General features: G+C 46.3%; 1 protein-coding gene across 1 annotated transcript in view; it reads right to left on the bottom strand.

Annotated features, from left to right (window-relative positions):
- Window positions 1–23,966, bottom strand: part of MAPK1 (mitogen-activated protein kinase 1) — a 105,001-nt gene that overhangs the window by 59,075 nt on the left and 21,960 nt on the right. The gene's annotated exons all lie outside the window — the stretch shown is intronic.

Genomic DNA, 23,966 nt, shown 5'->3' on the forward strand with positions numbered 1-23,966 from the left:
CCATAATTTTCTAACAAAAACAACAAAAAGGTATTTGCAGCAAAAAAATGCATGTTTCAAGCATCCATGAAGGTTTCGTAGTGCACGCCCTGCAAATACTTATTTGTTAAAGTATCATTGTCAATTACATAGTCATACTATTTTGAAATTTATCACGACCTGTAAGCAGTGTACCATTAGAAATATGAAGCTCACATGTGCTATACAAATTTTGTTAGACGAGTTTGACACTGGAATAATTGGAGGTATGGAAATAATGGATATGTGCACTCACAATGAGCTGCTCTCTGGTATCAAGAGTGTAGCAGAATCCTAGATTTACTTCTTGTGTCCACAGCAGAATCTGCAGCGGTTTTGGTCCTGCGGATCCGCAGCAGTTTGTGCTGCAGTGTACAGTACCCATTATAATCAATGGAAATAGAAATCCGCAGTATACACGGTGCAGAATGGTCAATTCTTTGTGCGGATTCCGCTGCGGGTTGGCACCTGCTCCATGGCAGGTGTCAAACCACAGGGGAAACCCGCAGGCTAAACCGCAGAAAATCTGCAGATAAACCTGCGGTTTTACACAAATCCGTGAGGAAAATTCCACAGGACAATCCGCAGTGTGTGCACACACCCTTAGCCATCAGAGGTCTGTTTTTCAAATAATGTTCTACACTTTGTCCTGATTGAATTGTAAAACGGCTGTGTTTAAATCTGCACAGGTCAATTCAGCACTTTTCACCCACAAATCAATGAAAGTGAACAGTGTTTTTGGCAGCGTTTTTGGTTAACAAAACTATTAAGAATGTACTGTAGACAAAGCACATTTATTACACACCTAAAACAACTTAGGCTATGTTCACATGGTGCATTTTTGCAGCGTTTTTCTTTTTCTGCGCAGGCAAAACCTGCTCTCTTGGCAGTAAAGAAGCAACGTCAAAAAGCAGGTTTTGCTGAGTGTTTGCAGCATTTTTAGTGCATATTTTTTTCAGGGTACCTTGTGCACGGTCTCTTATGCATGCTGATAAAAGTTTAGTGCATAAAAAAAGTCTTATTCAACTTCATAACGTTTTGGCACCAAGAACACTGCAAACCTTGATACCTGCGTTTTTTTTGCACCACCTATTGCTTTTAATAGGTGAAAAACACTGCAAAAACTCTGAAAGAAGTGACATGCAAAATACACAGCTCTTTGACATAACAGAAAATAAAAAAAGTAAAAATAAAAAAGGTGTGCACATGAGATTTCTGAAATCTCATACACTTTGCTGGCACTGAAATGTAGCATAAAATTTGCAATTTACATACAAAATGCAATGTGTGAACATAGCCTAAGAAACGAAACAAAAATGCAGCGAAAAACTGCTGAAAGTGGGCATTTTTAAAGCGTTTTAACTGCAAAGAGCAGGTTTTGGCTGCTGCAAAAACGTTGCGTGTGAACATAGCTTTACAGAAGATTAGCAAAGCACAATTTCACACAAACATAACCTGATCAAGGGTCTCATAAGGGCTTATACAATGCTGTTAGTGTAACACCATTTTGGTAGTCAAAGCTATGGTTAGGTTGGGATTTGCTGCAATAATACACTGCTCAAAAAAATAAAGGGAACACAAATAACACATGCTATATCTGAATGCATGGAAATATTCTCATTGAATACTTTGTTCTGTACAAAGTTGAATGTGCTGACAACAACATCACACAAAAATCATCAATGGAAATCAAATGTATTAACCAATGGAGGCCTGGATTTGGAGTCACACACAAAATTAAATTGGAATGTAATGTCCTTAAAACAAGTCAAAACGATGCTCAGTATTGTGTGTGGCCTCCACGTGCCTGTATGACCTCCCTACAACGCCTGGGCATGCTGCTGATGAGTCGGTTTGTAACCGTTTGTGCAGACACATGCACATTTGTGGCCTGCTGGAGGTCAGTTTGCAGGGCTCTGGCAGTGCTCCTCCTGCTTTAGAGTGATTTCTGTGAGGTGGGGCGGCGCTAGTCAAACACAAAACAAGCTCAGCACTGCAGACTTGATGGGAAGCACTCAGATATGGGACATGTGCAGAGTGAAGGGAAAGATACCCTATCCTGATGCTAGCAGGAGATGACTGCTTGCATCACGCATGAGAAGGATTTAGAGCAAAGGGAGGAGGACATTGCAGGGATGTAAAAGAGGATTTAGGTTGCTTACCGTAAAATCTGTTTCTCGGAGCCTTCATTGGGGGGACACAGGAACCATGGGTTGTATGCTGCTGCCACTAGGAGGCTGACACTATGCACATAAAAAAGTTAGCTCCTCCTCCGCAGTATACACCCCACCGACTGGCGCTCAATTAATCAGTTAGTGAGAAAGCAGTAGGAGAAGCAATAGAATAGAGAACAGGCAGACAACTTAACTAACTATAATACAGAAAACAGAAGTTGTGGACATGGGAAGGTGCGGTGTCCCCCAATGAAGGCTCCGAGAAACAGATTTTATGATAAGCAACCAAAATCCTATTTTCTCCATCTCTTCATTGGGGGGACACAGGAACCATGGGACGTCCCAAAGCAGTCCCTGGGGAGGGAAAAGCAAACTTCCATCAGGTCAGCGGACTCACCACCACTGCCTGCAAGATCCTTCTTCCTAGGCTGGCATCCGCCGAAGCGTAGGTGTGGACCCTGTAAAACTTTGCAAACGTGTGGACCGAAGACCAGGTTGCAGCCTTACAAAGCTGTAGCGCGGAAGCCCTGTGGTGCACCGCCCAGGAAGCACCCACTGCCCAGGTGGGGTGAGCTTTAACCCCAGGAGGGGGCACTCTGTTCTTGACCCGGTAAGCCTCCAACATTGTCGATTTAATCCAGCGAGCAATAGTCGCCTTGGAGGCCGGCAAGCCCTTTCGTGCACCATCTGGGATGACGAAAAGGGAGTTCGTCTTCCGGAACGCATCCGTTCTAGCCAAATAGACCTTCGTCGCCCTGACCAGGTCTAGCTTGTTCAAACAGCGTTCCCGGGGATGAATTGGAGCCGGCAAAGTGAAGGTAGAACGATGTCTTCATTCAGGTGGAAAGTAGAAACCACCTTGGGGAGGAAGGAAGGCGGAGGCCGCAGTACCACCTTATCCTGGTGAATCACCAAGAAAGGGGGTTGACAAGAAAGGGCCGCCAATTCCGAGACACGCCGGATGGAAGTAATGGCCACGAGAAAGGCCACTTTCCAGGAAAGAAAAGATAGAGACTTCCCTGAGAGGCTCAAAGGGAGGACTTTGTAGGGCCTCTAGGACAAGATTGAGATTCCAGGGGTCCAAGAGGACAATGTCTTCTGGAAAAGAATGGAAAGTGCCGAAACTTGACCCTTTAGAGAATTAAGGGCAAGACCAGCGTCCATACCAGCCTGGAGGAATGCCAGAACCGAAGGAAGCGAAAATGACATAGGCGGAATCTGATTGGACTTGCACCAACCGAAATAAGCCTTCCATGTTCGATAGTATATCCTGGAAGACTATGGCTTTCTAGCCCAGATCATGGTGTGAATAACCCGATTAGAAAAGCCTGACCCCTTCAGAACTGAGGTCTCAACGGCCACGTCATCAAATTGAGCGACTGAGAATTGGGGTGGCAAATCGGACCCTGAGAGAGCAGATCTTGTCTGTCTGGAAGCCTCCGCGAGAAGGTTGACGATGTCCGCGAACCAAGACCTTCTGGGCCAATCGGGCGTGATTAGGATGACTGGCACCCCTTCTGCCTTGATCTTTTTCAACAGTTTGGGGAGAAAAGGAAGGGGAGGGAACAGATAGGGGAGCACGAACTGTGACCAAGTAATGGCCAGAGCATCGGTGCCCACCACGAGGGGATCGCGGGCCCTGGACACGAACAGTGTAGCCTTCCTGTTGAGACGGGATGCCATAAGGTCCACGTACGGGGTCCCCCATCGAAGGCAAATCTGATGGAAGACCTCCTGATGCAGGGACCGTTCCCCTGCTGCGAGACCCTTGCGGCTGAGAAAGTCGGTGGCCCCGTTTTCCACTCCAGGAATATGTAGCGCGGATATTGCTGGAACTGACCTCCCTGCCCAGTGAAGGATTTTGGATACCTCGGCCAATGACAAGGAACTTAGAGTCCCTCCCTGGTGGTTGACGTATGCCACCGCTGTGGCATTGTCCGTCTGAATCCGTACTGGCAGACCCTTGAGCAGTTTGTCCCAATGAAGTAGGACAGAAAAATTGCCCATATCTCTAGGATGTTGATCGGGAGAGCAGCCTGCTGCGTCGACCAACAACCATGGATGGTCAGACGGCGGAAACACTGGGCCCCTGCCTAGAAGGCTTGCGTCCGTTGTCACCACTTGCCAATGTACCGGAAGAAAGGACCGGCCCTGGGAAATGAGAGGTGATGTTAGCCACCAACTGAGGGACAGCTTGACCCGAAAGGAGAGTCGAATTGGGTGATCCAGGGAGGAGACAGATCTGTTCCACTGCGACAGAATGGCCTGCTGAAGTGGTTTTGAATGAAATTGGGCGAAGGGAAACGCTTCTGACGTCGCCACAATTCTCCCTAGAATCCTTATGGCTGATCGGAGGGAAATGAGCCGGGGGCCCTGAAGCAAGCGAATCTCCCGCCGAAGAGTTACTCTCTATTCTTTGGGAAGGAAGACTCTTGCCTGACGGGTGTCGAAAAGCATGCCTAGGAACACCAGACGTTGTGTTGGGACCTGGCAGGACTTTTTTCTGTTGATGATCCACCCGAATCGAGAAAGGGTGTCGCGAACGATGTTCAGGCTTTCGTGAGCCTGGGGCAAGGAAGGAGCTTTGATGAGGATGTCGTCGAGGTACGGAAAGAGCACAAGACCCCTGATCCTCAAGATGGCCATCAATGCTGCCATGATTTTTGTAAAAACCCTGGGTAGCGGTGGCGAGACCGAATGGCAGGGCGACAAACTGGAAATGCTCCTGCTGAATTGCGAAGCGCAGAATCTCTGATGTCCCGGGAAGATGGGGACATGTAGATAGGCGTCAAGAATGTCTATGGAGCACAGAAATTCCAGTGCCTCCATGGAGGCGATTACTGAACGAAGGGACTCCATCCTGAAATGTCGCAGACGGACCCTTTTGTTTAGTAATTTTAGATCCAGAATGGGCCGAACCGTACCACCTTTTTTCGGCACTACAAACAGGTTGGAGTAAAAACCTGTGAAGCACTCCTCTTCTGGTACGGGAACAATCACCCCCGAACTGAGGAGAGAGGTGATGGCTGTGAAGAAACCTATAACCAAGGCGGGGTCCTTCGGGGGTCGGGATTCGAAGAAACGATCCCGCGGGTGCGAAACAAATTCTATCTTGTATCCCGAGGTTACAACTTCCCTGACCCAGGCGTCTTCCACCGAGGCGAGCCAGACATCCCTGAAGGCAAGAAGGCGGCCGCCCAGCCAGAAGGATGCGCCGGGATTCTGATGATAGTCATGCAGAGGATGATCTTCCAGGTCTGGACCTGGAGGATCTACCTTGGGAGGAATGGGAGCGCCAGGAAGGAGTGGGCCTAAAGGAAACTTTTCCTATCTTGGCGCGCTTGTGGTCTCTGCTGTTGGTAAGGCGCCTTTGTTGTGAAACGACGAAAAGGCCCAAAACTGACGTTTCGGATGGGGCTGACGAGGTTTGGACTTGGGAAGGAGGGAGCTTGTGCCCCCAGTGGCGTCCTTAATAATCTGGTCCAGTCTGTCGCCGAAGAGACGCGATCCCTGAAAAGGTAGGCTGGTGAGGGACTTCTTTGACGACAAGTCCGCCTGCCAGTCCTTGAGCCAAAACGGTGCGCCGAATTGCCACTACATTGCTAGATGCCTGGGCTGCGCAAGACGCGGCATCTAGGAAGGCAAAGACCAAATATTCGCCTGCGTGAGAAATCTGGTCGGCGAGATCCACCAGCTGCTCTGGCTGAGCTCCGGCCAGAATGCCCTGACGGAGATCCATAGCCCATTTGGCTATGGCCTTTGAGACCCAAGTAGAAGCAAAAGTCGGGCTTAGAGCAGATGCCGCCGCTTCGAAAGTCGATTTCGCAAGGGATTCTATGATTCTGTCATTAGGATCTCCCAAGGATGCTCCACCAGAAATCGGAAGGACCGTGTTGTGAGATAGCCTGGAAACCGGCGGATGCACGGAAGGAGAAGTTGACCAGTTTGCAGTGAGGTCTGGCGAGAAAGTATATAACACGCCAAGGCGTTTACCTCTTTAAAAGCGCCTGGTTGGATTTTCTCTTTCCCTGGTCAGGATTTTCTGGAATTCCGAATGAGGAGCGAAGACCTTTGAAGGAGGTTTAGACCGTCTGAACGAAACCCCCTGATCTGCGGGTTCCACGGACGAATCCTTGATCTTGAAAGTTTGGTTGATCGCTCCAATGAGACTCTGGACCATATCCCCTCATATCAGCGATTTGGTCCGAGTCCAGCTCCAAAGCATCCTCAGAGGACGCATTCGAAAAAGCTTCGCCTGGCTCAGGAGAGGATGATCGGGAAGAGGGCCACTGGAGCGGGCTATGGGGCGAGACGGAATGGGAAGAACCCGACCGATGCTCCTGTCTGGATCTTTTGCGGCTATTATTGGCAGGCTCAGACGGAGCTTCCTGTGACCTGCTGGGTCCTGCACAGGCAACTTATAGGGGACAGAAACAAGGGACAGACACCCTGGTGAGAACCGCCACAGATTGCGACAGAGATGAAGCCCAACCAGGGATAGGGGCTTCACTCTCGATTGGGACAACAGGAGGCTCCTGGCGGTGGGCTCAATGAGGTTGCTGCAGTCCTGACAGAGGGGAGAGGACTGACCTGATGGAAATTTGCGATTACAAGAAGAACATGCAAAGTGACTGACCACTGCAGAGGAAGAGGAGGTGGCAAGACGGCGAGAGCGAAGAGGTTTAGAATTAGACATGGTGAGCTAACCCACTAACAGTGCCAGACTGTTAGGGGACACAGAGCCGAGGAGGGTGTCAGTCTGCAGAGCTACTCACGGAAGCGGTGTCCTGAAGCGACTTCTAGCTATGGGGCTGTGCAGCTTGCTTGGGTCTGCGAGGCCTGCAGGCAGGAAAAAAGGTGACCGGCTCACAGGCTGAGGTAAAATGGTGGCAGCCTGAGGAAAAACGCTCCCTCCTTAAGCAGTGGGCGGTCATTAGCTCACTGTGGGATTGGAAAGAGGGGGGTGGAGCGAACCGCTCTTTCAGGGGTACCAAGATGGCGGTGCCAAACTGCTATAGGATGATTGGGAGGAGTGGGCGGGACCAAACATCGGCTCCCGTCCCTGAATGGAGCAGTGGTCGGCGCAGGACGGGCGGGAAAAAGCCTGCCGAAAGGGGCGTGGCCGCGCGTCAGGACAAGGCCCAAATAGAAGCCGGGGTCTGGATTAGAGCCGGCGGCCGCCGGAGGAGTGCAGGTCGGCTCAGAGGCCTCACAGAAAACGCAAAACGGCAGCGGTAAGCCCCAACTCGACTCAGGAAGAGTAGGATGCGCCGCACAGAACAGCTAGACCTACACTTGCTTTCCTGCGCTCCTTGGGAGCCTGCAGTGGCAACTCCACCGCCCAGGGGGAACTACTAAGGGCCCAGTCAGAGGAGTCGGGGAGGGAAATACTTACCCTCCGTCGTCTTCTCCTAAAGGGGTACTTGAGGAAGAAATGAGGTACCTCTTATCTCGGAAGAATCAAGACGTCCATGTGAATCCTCTGACGTCCGTATCTCCCTTGACCGACAGGCTCTGGTGGGCGAGTGGGAAGGAGACGGGGCTAGTATCAGTCCGGGTCGCCTGGACACTCATCCGTGTTAGGGCTCTTGATCCTGCCATGTAGACATGAGGATACAGGGTGGCGTACCCGCCGTACTCAGTCTCTTTTGTGGGAGTACAGAAGTGACTTCACTCTGTATCCCTCCGGAAAACCTGAAAATGAACGACGCACACAGAGGTAGATAAGGGTCTAATGAAAGACCTGTGTCCATCGCCTACTGACACCAAGCTAAACTGATTAATTGAGCACCAGTCGGTGGTGTGTATACTGCGGAGGAGCTAACTTTTCTTATGTGCATAGTGTCAGCCTCCTAGTGGCAGCAGCATACAACCCATGGTTCCTGTGTCCCCCAATGAAGCGATGGAAAAATCAAGCCTTTGTAGGGGAAAATTTCAGTGGCATAGGTAAGCCGGCCTTGAGAGGGATGAGCGCATAACTCTTGGACAAGTCAAGGTCATTAGCATCACTAAAAGCATTTTTTGTGAAAGTGAAGGGAGCTTTGACTAAACAATCAGGATTAGGAATCAATTTAAAAAGGTGCATGCATCCATGGCATTGACATAGCGGTAAATTTTGCTGACAGGTTCCCTTTATATGTGGTAAACTTTTTGCAATAAAAATATAAAATGAACAGAGCAGATTTATACTCATTTTTACTTTTAAAGATTCCATCTTTCCACCTCTGGCTTACATGTAAGGACCTGCTCTACAATGTACTTGGATGTCACACATCCAGGTATCTCGGTAGTGCATGTAAAGACATGCTCTGCCAATAGGTGTAGCTGTATCTGGGAGATTCCAGATTATATTGGTCATAGAAGAAATACACGTAATTAAAATAAATGCGATTTTCTGCAGCCTCAGGCACCATAACACAGCAGAAAAAAAGGGAACAAGCAAGAGGCAGTTTGGTTACTGCAGGATAGAAAGGAGCCAATTAGTGATGAGTGAACGTGCTCAGGTAGCGTGTTATGCGAGGATGCTCAAGTGTTATCTGAGTATCTTGGGCGTGCTCAAATAAGAGTCCTCGCAGCTGCAGTATTAAAGGCTGTTAGGTGCACACGGTCCGTAATCGGCAGCGCTTTGGACGTAGCACATGTCCGCTGCGTCCAAAATGCTGCCGGCTTTTGAATGCAGGCGATTCCACGTGTTCATTGAACCGTGCGGAATCACCGCATCCAATACATTGTACGAGTGATATTTATCTTGCGGATACTCACGTCTCCGCAAGATAAATTGACATGGAAGAACGCTGTGGACATCTGTGGACGCATAGTGGACATCAAGAAATTCCATCCAGTATGCTGTAACATCTGGACGCTGCGGGTTGGACGCGGATGTATGCAGCGTCCAACTCGCAGCCTTTACTGACGTGGGAACATAACCTTAGACAGCTGCAACACTTGTGGGGATTGCCTGTTTGTTAGCACGTTTACTCATCACTATAGTGAATTCAACTTTTGGAATGGCTAGGTCAGGGCTGTGGAGTCGGAGTTGTAGTCGGTGCTCATTTTGGTGGAGTCGGTATAAAATGGACCGACTCCTAAAACAATAAATTGGGTACAGTAGTTCAATGCAGAATGTGCTGAATATTTTTTCATAGGAATTTGGAAAAGTTATGAAATGTCCTATAAATGACTGTTCTATTCCTGATCTAAGGCTACATTCACACACAGCGTTTTTCCTGCGTTTTTTAGGATACGTTTTTCAGTTGCAAAAGCGGATCAGCTTTTTAAAAAACCGCATCACCTGAAAGGTTTTTGAGCTCATAATGTTTTCAATAGCAAAAGCAGATTAGAAATATGCTCTATCCAAGGACAACATCTGCAAGGAGTTTGTATGTTCTCCCCGTGTTTGCGTGGGTTTCCTCCGGGTTCTCCGGTTTCCTCCCACACTCCAAAGACATACTGATAGGGAATTTAGATTGAGCCCCATCGGGGACAGTGATAATGTGTGCAAACTGTAAAGCGCTGCGGAATATGTTAGCGCTATATAAAAAAAATAAAGATTATTATTATATATCCATTTCTTCAAAGTAGCCACCTTTTGCTTTGATTTCTGCTTTGCACACTCTTGGCATTCTCTTGATGAGCTTCAAGAGGTAGTCACCGGAAATGGTTTTCACTTCACAGGTGTGCCCTGTCAGGTTTAATAAGTGGGATTTCTTGCCTTATAAATGAGGTTGGGACTATCAGTTGTGTTGTGCAGAAGTCTGGTGGATACACAGGTGATAGTCCTACTGAATAGACTGTTAGAATTTGTATTAGGGCAAGAAAAAAGCAGCTGAGTAAAGAAAAATGAGTGGCCATCATTACTTTAAGAAATGAAGGTTAGTCAGTACGAAAAATTGGGAAAACTTTGAAAGTGTCCCCAAGTGCATTGGCAAAAACCATCAAGCGCTACAAAGAAACTGGCTCTCATGAGGACCGCCCCAGGAAAGGAAGACCAAGAGTCACCTCTGCTGCGGAGGATAAGTTCATCCTAGTCACCAGCCTCAGAAATCGCAGGTTAACAGTAGCTCAGAATAGAGACCAGGTCAATGCCACACAGAGTTCTAGCAGCAGACACATCTCTACAACAACTGTTAAGAGGAGACTTTGTGCAGCAGGCCTTCATGGTAAAATAGCTGCTAGGAAACCACTGCTAAGGACAGGCCACAAGCAGAAGAGACTTGTTTGGGCTAGAGAACACAAGGAATGGACATTAGACCAGTGGAAATCTGTGCTTTGTCTGAGGAGTCCAAATTTGAGATCTTTGGTTCCAACCACCATGTCTTTGTGCGACGCAGAAAAGGTGAACGGATGGACTCTACATGCCTGGTTCCCACCGTGAAGCATGGAGGAAGAGGTGTGATGGTGTGGGGGTGCTTTGCTGGTGACACTGTTGGGGATTTATTCAAAACTGAAGGCATACTGAACCAGCATGGCTACCACAGCATCTAGCAGCGGCATGCTATTCCATCCGGTTTGTGTTTAGTTGGACCATCATTTATTTTTCAACAGGACAATGGCCTCAAACACACCTCCAGGCTGTGTAAGGGCTATTTGACCAAGGAGGAGAGTGATGGGGTGCTACGCCAGATGACCTGGCCTCCACAATCACCAGACCTGAACCCAATCGAGATGGTTTGGGGTGAGCTGGACCGCAGAGTGAAGGCAAAAGGGCCAAGTGCTAAGCATCTCTGGGAACTCCTTCAAGACTGTTGGAAGACCATTTCTGGTGACTACTAGAGTTGAGCGACTTTGGTCGGATCGGGTTTCGTGAAACCCGAATGAAACAAAATAAGTTTCAGATGAAACTCGTCCGACTAGAGCAAAACAAAGTCGGAGTTTCGTCCGAAACCCGACCCCAATGCAAGTCAATGGGAAATAAAAGTCGGACGAAACTCGACTTTTTTTGCTCTAGTCGGACGAGTTTCATCTGAAACTTATTTTGTTTCATTCGGGTTTCACGAAACCCGATCCGACCAAAGTCGCTCAACTCTAGTGACTACCACTTGAAGCTCATCAAGAGAATGCCAAGAGTGTGCAAAGCAGTAATCAAAGCAAAAGGTGGCAACTTTGAAGAATATAAGACATATTTTCAGTTGTTTCACACTTTAATTATATAATTCCACATGTGTTAATTCATTGTTTTGATGCCTTCAGAATGAATCTACAATTTTCATAGTCATGAAAATTAAGAAAACTCTTTGAATGAGAAGGTGTGTCCAAACTTTGGTCTGTACCGTATACATGTACATGTATACAGTGTATTACATATTTACAATTTATTACAGTTTTTTGTGTTCTAAAGTTGTATTCCAATAAATGGATATTATGTTCTAAATATCTTGATTATTGGATCATAGAAATGATTAAATGTCTGATGTTCACATTGTACTACAATAAATTTTACACTTAAATATAAGCAATATATGTGGGAGTCGGAGTCGCAAGTTTGGCTTACCGACTACACAGCCCTGGGCTAGGCAATCAGTATCAGAACAAGGCTGAATTTTACAAGACGCACTTGCTTGTGTGTACAAATCTCAAAATCCAAGATAGTTTCCCCATCTGTAGTACCAACATCTCTTTATATAACTGGGATCAAGTGCATAAGTGTCACAATTCCTGTAGCTTGAGAAACAAAACCACTTCCGGATAAGACACTTCTTTCTCCTTTTTCTCATTAGCAATAACATATACTAAGTAAATCTGAATGTATTGTCCCCCAAGACAGATGATTATTTCACCCCCAGAACAAACGGTTGTACTCCCAACTGATGAGTGCCATCAGAAAGTAAGCAAAATATATGTAATGCTGTGGAACAGACAGTATCTACTCTTTAATGGTTACCACATCTTTGGTGAAGTTTGGCAACACTGACTGGGTGAAATGGCTCCCAACAGCATGTAATAAAAAACAGGAGTGCTCTCCTCTGAAGCCTCTGATGGAGGAGGCAGTAGTGATGCATGCAGACATGCCCTTGCTCCTAGTTACTATAACACGGCTACAGATGAGAGGAGCATGCACATGAACTACATGTTAAGTATTGCCACCTACATGACCTTTCATGATATTGACAGTTATGTATTGTTTAGCCATAAATATATCTAGCCTGTAGTCTGTACAGAAGCATCCTGAATAAGGCGGTGTTCACATTGTGGCCTATGTAAATCCTATGCCTAACGGTAAAAACATACTGTGCAATTTTTGGTTGCCACAATTTCGCCAAATTACAAAGTGCAGATAAGGTCTCCTTCAGAAATCTGAGAATCGCTTCCGCATTTTATCAGCGACTTCTACATTTCAAATACATACCCATAAAAGTCTACTGTGCAAGTCACATCCATATGTCCTCAAAAAAAAAAAAAGTTGTTTTCGATTAAAACAAAAGAAAATCACTGACAAGTATATGGGTCTGTGAAACACAAATCATAGACAGCATTACATAGGCCATCAGCGTGCAGCCTGCATTTAACACTGCAATGTAGCGGTCCCAAAACCATTTTGACCTTGAGAGCCACATCCAGCTCCTGTCCCCCTCAAAGTAGTGTAAACCAAAGCCCCCGTTACGGGTATAATGATAACCGAAGCTTTTCCACATAAATCACTCTAAAAGCAGTACACTGAGATCCAGGGGGTTCCCACAATACCCCCATTCAGTATTCTCCCATCAAGCACTCCGAACACACTGTCACATCCAGCTTTGAGCACATCTTCTAACAGGTACAGTAGTATCCTCAAGCATACCATACCTAAAACATCTCTAAACCCCTAAGGCTATGTGCACACGGTGCGGATTCTGCTGCGAATCCGCAGCGTTTCAGGCTCTGCGGGTCTGCAGATTTAGCTGCATTGTACAGTATCATTGTTTTCAATGGTAAACTGAAAAAACGCTGTGCACATGCTGCGGATTTTTCCGCGCGTATTTGCTGTGGGTTCAAATCCGCAGCATGTCAATTCTTTGTGCGGATTCCGCTGCGGTTTCACACCTTCTCCATTGTAGAGGTGTGAAACCGCAGGCTAATCCGCAGGTAAACCACAGGTCTTTTGACCTGAGAATTAACCTGCTTATTTTTCCAAATCCGCAGGACCTAAATCTACGTGTGCACATAGCCTAAGACCAGTATATGTGCATCAGATCCGATTTCCTGTGGCGGGCTACTCACAAAATTCACCATTTTGAGATGTACTCTTCATACCTGTTTGCTAGACCTGGACCTAATGCACCAAGCTGGCAGACAGCCGCAAGCCACAATTCATCGGAAAACATGAGCCACATGTGGCTCCCAAGCTAACAGGTTGGGGACTCCTGATGTAGGGACAGGAGAAATTTTTTTTTTTTTTTTTTTTAAAGGTACATGTCAAGACTTAATAGGACTGCGGCACACGGATGTAAAATCAGGCCTAAGGGCACAGTCACACGGCCCGAAGAATCCGACCGAGATTGAAACGCAGTGCACAGACTGGCAGGGTGTCTCTCCTGACCAGAGCATGACAGCTGCATAGAACTATATGAAGATGTCACGCTTGAGTTGGGAGACCCGCCTGCCAGTCTGTACACTGCGTTCCAATTACTGTCTGTATTAAATGGCTGTCTGACTGCACCCCATTTCAGAGTCAAAATTAATATAAAAGAGACCCTAAAAAAAAAGATTTCAACACAAGTTAAACGTTTTTTTTCTCCCCAAGGTAAGTGGGAGACAAGTAGAGACCAGTACTCTATATACAGAGGTCTGTGTAAAAGTCAGTATTCTTTCAGGCACAGCTACTTCATTGCCAAGTGTTAATGTTTAACCTTGCCAGAGCTAAACTACAAGACTTACAACCACAGTATCTGCACAACCGACAGGCTAGCAAACATAAAAAGGTGTGGTGTACCATTAGAAAGCACTTCAAACCTCCAGCATCAGTTACAATTATTTCATTTTCTATACAGAATGTGGCACAGAACAAGTATTTTATAGAAAATAATCCCCTAAGTGGTTTTGTCCAGGTTTACCTCAACACAGCGCCGCATAGATGTACAGCTTGTGTGTGCTATTATAACTCAGTCCCAATGACAATGCCAGGTTGCAGTATCACTATTTTTAACCCCTTAATGACCAGAGCTTTTTCGGTTTTGCGCATCCCTTCTTTCCACAACTTTATTTTTCTGCCAATATGGCCATGTGAGGGCTTATTTTTTGGGGGGCAAATTGTACTTTTGAACGACACCCATTGATTTTAGCATCTTGTGTACTCGAAAACGGGAAAAAATTCCAAGTGAGGTGAAATTGCAAAAAAAAGTGCAATCCCACACTTTTGTTTGGCTTTTTTTGTTAGGTTCACTAAATGCTAAAACTGACCTGCCATTATGATTCTCCAGGTAATTACGAGTTCATAAACAAACATGTCTAGGTTGTTTTTTAATTGGTGAAAGGAATTTCCACATTTTGTTTTAAAAAAAGAAAAAAAAAAATTGTGCCATTTTCCGAGACCCGTAACGTCTCCAGTTTCCATGATCCCAGGTTTGGCGAAGGCTTATTTTTTTGCGCACTGAACTGTCGCTTCTAATGATACCATTTTGGTGCAGATACGTTCATTTGATCGCCCGTTATTGCATTTTAATGCAATGTCGCTGCTACCAAAAAAAACGTAATTCTGGTGTTTCGATTTTTTTCTTGATACGCTGTTTAGCGATCAGGTTAATTTTTTTAAATGATCAGGCGATTCTGAATGCGTAGTTACCAAACGTGAATGTTTGTTTTTATTTTGAATGGAGCGGCGGGGGGGTGCGATTCAAACTTATTTTATTTTGAAAAACATTTTTCTTTAACTTTTGGCATGCTTCAATAGCCTCCATAGCTCAATTTTAGATGCTCAGAATGCCTCTATGTAGCAGAATTACTGCATTGCTATGAGCACTGCGCTCATAGCAATCCGGCATCAACAACCATAGAGGTCTCAAGGAGACGTCTGGTTGTTATGCTGATGAACAGAGGACCCGCAATCACGTGATGGGGGTCAGTGGTGCGCGCATTTCCGGTCGGATGCACGCGTTAAATGCTGCTGTCAGAGTTTGACAGCGGCATTTAACTAGTTAATAGGCGCGGGTGGATCGCGATTCCACCCGTGCCTATTGCGGACACATGTCAGCTGTTCAAAACAGCTGACATGTCCCGGCTTTGATGTGGGCTCACCGCCGGAGCCCATATCAAAGCGTGGGATTACTGCCGTCGGACTACTATTCATCCGATGGCAGCAAGAGGTTAAAAGGGGTTGTCCCTTTCAAAGCTTATTGCTTCAGAGACTTAGGAAGGGAAAAGACCCTGCTGAATTGACCCATTTCTCATCCTCCTCGGCTATGGTAGTGCCTCTTAACTATTGCTTTGGTGCTTGTGACGTCACGTCTACAATGCTGAAGCTATTTGCACTGCTGAGCTCAGTGATTGGCTGCAGCGTTGTCAACGTCACTGCAGCAGCTACAACCACAAGAGCAATAGCAAGAGGCAGAGCTGGACCCTGAGAGGATGAGTGACAGCTTAACTGGGAGTTTCTTTTCCCATCTCCATGAGGAATAATCTTTGAAAGCGTATAAACCCTATGAAATGGGCACACGTTAGATGAAAGTAATCCAAAACCAATGGATCATTTAACCATGCAACAATTACCGTATGTGGGAGATAAAAAGTGGTCTAGCCAAAGCCCTGAAAAATGGATCCCCATATAATCACGCGTCTCCACTATGTCTAAGCAGTAGGCATGCATAAAGATGATTGGCAACGATCTACACACGCCACAAACCAAATTCAACTGTATAGGATCGTAAAACATGACTCATAATATATGATATCACAGACTAGGACAGTATGCTTTACATTCAAGCTGAAGCTTGGCATTGTACAAGCTAATCGTAGCCTTGTATGCAAGGAACCAGATTTCACAGAGATACTTGTCTTCTGGCTGGCTTCTCCTCACCTTGCTCCAGATGATTGACGGGTATTTCTTATTTGTCTACATAGGGAGAGACATGTCAATCAAGCGCAATGTGGACAGCCAGCTATCAACATCATTGGATCAATCAGGTCTCTCCCTATAGTCCCCTTTTCTTCAGTTTTGTCTGAACAGAGTAAAATATACCTGACTGCAGTTGCGGAGCCGGGCGCCGATTCAGGCTGTCCTGGGTATGGCTACAAGTGTAATGACAGGTTCTCTTTAATAGCGTATAATCATCTCTTAAGGATTACTAGAGCATAACACTTGTGATTCAAAATAACAGAAAAATTAAGCCATTTTAAAAGTATATATGAAACCTAACTATGCATTTAAAAAATATATATATATATATATATATATATATATATATATATATATATATATATATATATATATATATATATATATATATATATATATATATATATATTTTTTTTTTTAAAGCCAAATGAGATCTATTTCTTCTGACTCCAACACGGACTCTGACAGCCCAGACCTGTATAAAGCACTGATGAATGTACTGGCACTATATTAGCAACAAAGTAACAGAATAATTTTATAGTACAGGAGGCAAATACGCATCTTTCTTTTTTCCCGTAAAGGGAATCTGTCACCAGGTTTGGCCAATACAAGTTACGGTCACCGCCTTTCAGGGCTTATTTACAGAATTCTAAGATGCTGTAGATAAGCCCCCGATCTGACCTGAAGCAAAAAAATAAAACTTACTCACCTGCAGGCCATCCGGTCCAATGGGTGTCGCAGGTCCTGATCCGGCGCCTCCCATCTTCTTGCGATGCTGCACTCCTGCTTGCTTCATCCACACAGGCTCCCCGGCATCGCGCTCCTGCGCAGATGTACTTATCTGCCCTGTTGAGGGCAGAGCAAAGTACTGCAGTGCCAGGAAAGGTCTGAGGCCCAGCACCTGCGCACTGCAGGAATTTGCTTTGCCCTTAACAGAGCAGATAAGTACACCTGCGCAGGAGCGCAATGCTGGAGAGTCTGTGAAGCAAGCACAAGCAGGAGGGCTGCAAGAAAAGAAAAAGAAAAAGAAGCTTCAGGCTATGTGCACACGTTACGGAATTGCCACGGAAATTTCCGCGGGAATTCCGTAATTCCATTCCGCGGGAAATGTGATCAAATCGCATTTTAATTCCCACCTATTTCACGCGGAAAAACTAGCGTAATTAGCTTGCAGAATGTAATGCAATCTGTAGCATCGCTTGGATAAGTGATTGACAGGTTGGTCACACTCGTCAAACAAAGTGTTTGACAAGTGTGACCAACATTTTACTATTGAGTCTGCCTATGCAGCATCAGTAGTAAAAAGATCTAATGTTAAAAATAAAAAATAGTGTTTTTCTTACCTTCCGACGTCCCACGCAGCGTTCCCGATGATCGGTGAGGCCTGGGGACACTGCGCGGGACATCGGAAGGTGAGAACATGACGATTTTTTTTATTTTAATTCTATTTTTTACAGGGATATGGTACCCACAGCCTGGAGGAGAGTCTCTTCTCCTCCACCCCCTGGGTACCACCCGCAAATGTTCTGCTTACTTTTCGCATGTTTGAGGGAACAAACATTTAAGATGTTGCAGTTGCTATTGATTGCAGCACGCAAATGATTAATAAGTCCAGGACTGGTATGTTCAAGCCAATTCTGTCTATAACAGGGCATGGAGCCAGCTCTTAAACCAACCACCGCACATGTGCAGCAGTTTGTGCCAAAAATCTTAGCCATTGTAAGCTTGCAGGCAGGGCCCTCATACATCCTGTAATTCAACTGTGTTACTTTGAATTGCCTTTGTCTGTACATATCACCGCTTAATTTTAAAGTGCTGCGGAATTTGTTGGCACTACATAAATGATTAAACGATGTCCAATATAGAAACTGCACAGTTTGAAGGTGTTAGTCTCAGTGTACGTTCCCAATCCAACCTGAAAGATAAGAAAAATAAGTTATTATACTCACCTGCGGGGCGCGGACAGGTGCAATGGGCGTCGCGGGTCCAGCGCCTCCCATCTGCCTCTTCCTCGATCCCAGCATCTCGCTCCTGCGCAGGCATACTTATCTGCCCTGTTGAGGCAAAGTACTGCAGTGCGCAGGTGCCGGGAAAGGTCAGAGAGGCCCAGCGCCTAAGCGCTGCAGGAATCTGCTCTCCCCTCAACAGACAAGACAAGTACGACTATGCAGGAGAGCGATATCGGGGAGCCTGTGAAACAGGAGGGTGGCGTTGCAAGAAGATGGGAGGCGCCGGACCAGGACCTGCAACACCCATCGGACCGGACTGCCCCCCGGGTGAGTATAATTTTTTTTTTTTTGCAGGTTGGATCAGGGGGCTTATATACAGCACTAGCTGAAGAGCCCGGCGTTGCATGGGCATAGTAACCAACTGTGGTTAGTTCTAACAAATAATGATTATATTGCACATAAAAACCGTGCATCTAATCCCATCCTGTGTGATACTGCCTGCTGAGCCATGTGTCTAATCCTCTCCTGTGTGATACTGACTGCTGAGCCGTGTATCTAATACTATTCTGTGTGATACTGTGTGCTGAGCTGTGTATCTAATCCTATCCTGTGTGATACTGCCTGCTGAGCCATGTGTCTAATCCTCTCCTGTGTGATAATGACTGCTGAGCTGTGTATCTCATCCTATCCTGTGTGATACTGACTGCTGAGCCGTGTATCTAATCCTATCCTGTGAGATACTGGGCTCCCCCTGCAGTCTGTGTCAGAGGGTGGTCTGCGTTGGCACGGTAATAAATGGTGTTATTTCCAGCTTTACAGAAGGAACCATAGAAATGATAAGAATAATAGGCCTCAGTTACCACAACTGTCTACAAAGAAAACTGTTGCTGATAGCAACCAATCACAGCTCATTTTTCATCTTTTAAACAGCTCTGGGACAGCGTGGCGAGTTTTGAGTGTCGACTTTTGTGTTTTGACTTTTATGTGGCGAGGTTGGTGTATGTGTGGTGAAATGTATGCTGAGGGTGGTATATGTGTTGAAGCACGTGGTAGTGTGTGGCGCATTTTGTGTGTTCATATCCCCGTGTGTGGTGAGCATCCCATGTCAGGGCCCCACCTTAGCAACTGTACGGTATATACTCTTTGGCGCCATCGCTCTTATTCTTTCAGTCCCCCTTGTTCACATCTGGCAGCTGTCAATTTGCCTCCAACACTTTTCCTTTCACTTTTTCCCCCATTATGTAGATAGGGGCAAAATTGTTTGATGAATTGGAAGACGCGGGGTTAAAATTTTGCCTCACAACATAGCCTATGACACTCTCGGGGTCCAGACGTGTAATTGTGCCAAAATTTTGTGGCTGTAGTTGAGATGGTGCAAATGCCAATCCTGGACATACATACACACACATTGAGCTTTATATATTAGATTATAGAATGCTGTAGATAAGCCCTGAAAGGCAGTGGCCGCATCTTATATCCGCCAAAAGTGCTGACATGTTCCCTTTAAATATAGATTTAGGACTTTGTACCTATGAAAACAAACTTTTAGGGACCACATACAAGTGTTTGAAAAAGTTGATTAACATAAAAACCGTTACTTTCGTATTTTTGTTTGTTTACTACTAGGGCGCATAAAAAAATCCAATACAAACTCATTCTACAGCATCGTAACTTAAGGATGTGACAATACTAAGTGTATTTTTAAATGATTTGTTATGAATTTTTTTTTATTTACACACTTTTAGGCCACGTTCACATGTTCAGTATTTTACTTCAGTTTTTGTAAGCCAAAATCAGGAATTGGAAAAGTATAATAGAAACACGTCACCACTTCTGTATTTTTAACCACTCGTGGTTTTGGCTTACAAATACAGAGATAAACTAAACCAAATCATCAATGTGTGTCTGTGGCCTTAGACTTAACTGTAAGACAATTCGGTGACATGGTATCACGGTCAGTAGAAGCTGAGGGGTTAAGAGCCAAACTTTTGTTTAGAAAATATTACAAGACTATAAACTACCTAGTAACTTGCAATAGAGAAGTGAAGAGGCACAGGTGAAGGGATCACACAAAGATGTGCCCAGAGAATGTTCTATTACTCAATGAGAGCACAGATCAGAGAAGAGGAGCTTAGGCACTAGAACCAACAGCAGTACAGATTTAAGACCTTTTTTTAATTACCATACAAATAAAGTATATGGAGTCAAATATATTAAAAGGCACATGCCACTTAAAGGAAATCTTATGTTTTTGCCACCCCATCTGAGAGCAGCATAATGCAGGAGCAGAGCCCTCGATTCCAGCAACTTAATGCTTTCTACAGTTTTGATGAAAATAACTATTTTCTGAAAAGCACATCTAGCAGTTATCTGAATGCTTAGCTTTAAATAACCAAGCCCGCGGCACTGATTGACAGCTTTGTGTGCATTTTGCATAGGCAGAAAGTTGGGTTTGGGTGAGGTTGTAGAGATTATGAAAATTGAGGACAACAGGCAGCAGATTTAAACAGTGATTTCATCAAAACAATAAAAATAGGGATTTTTGTGATACTCACCGTAAAATCCTTTACTCCAAGACAATCATTGGGGGAGACAGACCGTGGGTGTTATGCTGCTTGCCACTAGGACACTAAGTGAACATAGAAAAAAATTTAACTCCTCCCCTGCAGTATACACCCTCTGGCTGGGAATTCCCCAGTTCGGTGAAAAAGCAGTAGGAGCATTAAACAAATAATAACTGTCAAAACCTGAGAATGCTACAGTGAGCCAATAGGCTAAACAGGGTGGGTGCTGTGTCCCCCAATGATTGGCTTTGAGAAAAGGATTTTACAGTGAGTACCACAAAAATCCCCATTTCTCCTACGCCTCATTGGGGACACTGACCGTGGGACGTCCTAAAGCAGTCCCTGGGTGGGGAGCATACAACTGCTAATACCCCATGTACCACTGACTTAACACTGTGGCACTGCCGATTGCAGGATGCGTATGCCAAGAGCTGCATCCGCAGAGGCCCGAGAATGAATTTGGTGATGTTTTGTAAAGGTATGCAGACAGGACCAAGTCGCAGCCTTGCAGACCTGTTCTGCCGTCGCCTGGTGCCAAATGGCCCAAGAGGCGCCCACTGATCGGGTAGAATGCACCTTAATCCCTGCTGGGACAGGTGTGTCCCTGACACGGTAGGATTCCTGAATAGCCAAGAGAATCCACCTGGCTAGCGTGGCTTTTGAAGCGGCTAGACCCTTCCTATGAACCTCTGGAGGTACGAACAGGGCATCTGACTTGCGGAATGGAGCTGTCCGCGAGATGTACCATCTCAGAGCCCTAACATTCAGGGTGTGGAGGGCCTTCTCAAAGCGAAGGACTGGTGCCAGACAGAAGGCAAACAATTTCCTCATTAAAATGAATGGAAGACACGACTTTGGGCAGGAAAGACGGGGACTTCCTGCCTTGTCCTGATGAAAATTCATGAACGGAGGATGGCAGGACAGGGCCACCAATTCCGAAACTCGTCTGATTCACGTAATTGCCACTAGAAAGACCACCTTCCAAGAGAGAACAGCTAGTGGTACATCCTGCAATGGTTCAAAGGGAGCCTCCTGTAAGGCTCCGAGAACCAAGTTAAGGTCCCATGATTCCAATGGCCTTTTATAGGGAGGCCCAACATGGGAAACTCCCTGAATGAACTTCACCTGTAGTTTGGTGGCAATTTTGCGTTGGAATAGAACTGACAAGGCTGAAAATTTGGCCCTTGAGTGAGCCAAGCGCGAGGCCTGACTTTAATCCGGATTGTAGGAATTCCAATATGGAAGGAATGGAAGACACCAGAGGGGATCGACCATAATCCTTGCACCACGAGGAGAAGGTTTTCCAGGTGCGGTGATAAATGCTCATGGACACGGGCTTCCTAGCACTAATCATGGTGGAGATCACGTCGTGAGAAAAACCAGCCTGAGCTAAAAACCAGGATTCAACGGCCACGCTGTCAAAGACAGGGCCCCGGAGTTCTGGTGGTAAATCGGGCCCTGTGAGAGTAGATCCATGCGATCTGGAAGTCGCCAGGGACCGTCGGCGACTAGTTGTACTAGTTCTGCGTACCATGCCCGCTGCGGCCAATCTGGCGCGACTAGGATCACTGGTACTCCCCTTGCTCCCGAGGGTCATCAAGAAAATCAGAGCAGAGGGAAGATGTACGGGTGCCGTAACCGGTGCCACGGCAGAACTAGGGCGTCCGCTCCGATGGATCGGGCTATGGATCGGGCTATGAATCGAAGAACCTTGTTGTTTAGTCTTGAGGCCATGAGATCCACATCCGGAGTCCCCCAGCGATGGCAAATCTGCTGAAAGACTTCCGGATGAAGAGACCACTCTTCTGAGGCAAGGCCTTGGCGACTGAGAAAACCCGTCGCCCAATTGTCTACCCCCGGGATGTGGATTGCTGAGATGGGCGAATGGTTGGTCTCGGCCCAACAGAGGATGTGACTCACTTCGTGCATGGCCATCCTGCTCCGAGTACCCGCCTTACGGTTGATATACGCCACAGCGGCGTTGTCGGATTGGATCCTATTGGGGTGACCTGCGAGGAGTTGGTGGAAATTCAGTAGGGCAAATCTGATTGCTCGTATCTCCAAAATGTTGATTGGGAGACGTGACTCTCGAATTGACCGACCCTGTGCCGTGTGGTGACGAAAAAACTGCACCCCAGCCCAGAAGACTGGCGTCGGTGGTCACCACCGACCATCGTACTGGGAGAAAGGACTTCCCTTGATTCAGGGAGGATTTCAGTGTCCACCACTTGAGAGCTTGTCTGACCCACAGGGACAGAAGGCACCGACGGTCCAGGGAGAACGGTTCTTGTCCCAAGTTAACAGCAACGCATGTTTATAAAGGGCAGAGAAGGAACTGTGTGAATGGGACCGCTTCCATCGCTGCCACCATCTTTCCGAGAACTCTCATGCTGAAACGTATGGAGTGAGAAACTGGTCGGGAAAGAGTCCGCACTGCCTGTTGTAAGACTCAGGCCTTTTCTGGAGGGAGAATGACCAACCCGCAGGAAGTGTCCAAGATCATTCCCAAAAAGGAAATCTGCTGGCCCGTGTTGAGGAAGACTTTTCAAAGTTCATCTTCCAAACAGGCGAGAAAGTTTATTTTCTATGATATCCACGGATTCCTCGCAGGCTGGAAGAGACGGACCCTTGATCAGCAAGTCGTCCAGATACGGCAGTACCACCACTTGGTAAAGACTCTGGGTCGGTGGCGAGTCCGAAGAGCAAGGCAACGAACTGGAAGTATTCCTCGCGAATTGCACAACGCAGGAACTGCTGGTGGGACGGGCAAATCGGGATGTGTAGGTAAGCATCTTTGAAAATCGATGGATGCTAGGAACTCTTTTTCCATGAGGCGACAACTGATTGGAGGGATTCCATTCGGAATCGCCGTACCTTGACAAACTGATTTAATAGCTTGAGGTCCAGTATGGGCCACATCGTTACGTCCTTCTTTGGAACCACAAAAAAGGTTTGAATAAAAGAAACCCGAACCCTTCGTCTTGAGGGACCGGAATGATGAATCCATCCCTTTGCAGCGCATGAACGGCCCGAAGGAAGGCTGTGTCTGAATGAAAGCAGAGGGCCGCCTACTTTGTCGGTGTCCGCCAGATAACGCAACAAGTCATTGAGTAGAGGATCTATGAGATCAGGCTTCCCTAGATCCAGAAGCTCTTGGCCTGGATTTCTAAGAGCAGTTAGGTCAGTAAGAGACCTGGGAACCTGTCTCCACACGGGGACCGACCTGATCCGGAAG

This window comes from Dendrobates tinctorius, unplaced genomic scaffold, assembly GCF_039654945.1.
Source record: "Dendrobates tinctorius isolate UK_male_01 unplaced genomic scaffold, ASM3965494v1 ptg000265l, whole genome shotgun sequence".
NCBI classification, from domain to species: domain Eukaryota; kingdom Metazoa; phylum Chordata; class Amphibia; order Anura; family Dendrobatidae; genus Dendrobates; species Dendrobates tinctorius.